Source organism: Mchenga conophoros, linkage group LG6, assembly GCF_057382185.1.
Source record: "Mchenga conophoros isolate Kocher_MC1m ecotype Shallow Benthic linkage group LG6, M_conophoros_male_GT1.1, whole genome shotgun sequence".
Taxonomy (NCBI): domain Eukaryota; kingdom Metazoa; phylum Chordata; class Actinopteri; order Cichliformes; family Cichlidae; genus Mchenga; species Mchenga conophoros.
Window position 1 is genome coordinate 44,298,058 of NC_140531.1, and position 1,272 is coordinate 44,299,329.

Consider the following 1,272-nt stretch of genomic DNA (forward strand, 5'->3'; position numbering starts at 1 on the left):
GCAAGTGTCACTCTCTCTCTCTCTCTCTCTGTCACACACACACACACACACACACACACACACACACACACACACACACACACACACACACAGACACTGTGAGGTCTGCAGTTCAAAATTTGAATCTCAGAGCTTGGTGTTTTTGTCTCCCTCCAGTGGACAAATGCAGGTATTATTAGGGTTGGTTAGGTTAAGGGGATTTAGCCAGAGCTTGACGGAATAAAATGGAATAACTGGGAAAGTAAGTGTCGTAGAGGGATGAAAGTGGTGTCTACGTGGGGATTTTCTGCCGCTCCGCACGCGCTGGTGAAGACCCCATGTCGATAGCACCAACGGTTCTGGACTTGGTGTAAATGGGTCCAAATTTGACGGAATAAAAAGGTCAAAGTGGCAGATAGGAGTGTCCGATCGGGCCGATTCCACCACCACTGTACTCAGCAGGCCCTGCCGGGTCGTTAGACACGCAGCATGGCAGGGATCGGTGACATAACATGTAGCAGTTTCCCTTCACAGAAGCGTCTGCAGCAGGTGGGTGGAGGAGGAGGCAGCAGAACCAGGCCTTTGGAGCACTGTGTCATCTCCTGGTCCTGATGCTTTGAATCTCCCTCTCTGTCTGTCTGTCTGTCTGTCTGTCACACACACACACACACACACACACACACACACACACACACACACAGAAGCTGGTCAAGTGCTGTGCAACTGGGATTGCACCTGTCGTCCACAGGAGGGCGCCTAGCTGGGAAGTCCAGTACATTCCATATTAAAGTTGTTGCAAGTGCATTTTTTGTGTAAAAGACAGACACACACACACACACACACACACACACACACACACACACACACACACACACACACAGTAAGGTCTGAAGTGCAAAATTTGAATTACATTCCTTTGTATCTCTCCCTCTCTCTCTCTCTCTCTCTCTCTCTCTCTCTGTCAACACACACACACACACACACACACACACACACACACAGTAAGGTCGGAAGTGCAAAATTTGAATTACATTCCTTTGTATCTCTCCCTCTCTCTCTCTCTCTCTCTCTCTCTCTCTCTCTGTCTCTCTCTCTCTCTGTCAACACACACACACACACACACTCACACACACCAAAGCACACAGACAGATGCTGGTCACAACTGCTGTGCAGCTGGGATTGAACCAGGGGGGCTCCCTCTGCTGGCTCAATGCGGTACAAAGTGTCAGAAGCTGTTAGATATCTGCTTTTGACAATCAATTGCACCTGTCATCCACAGGAGGGCGCCTAGCT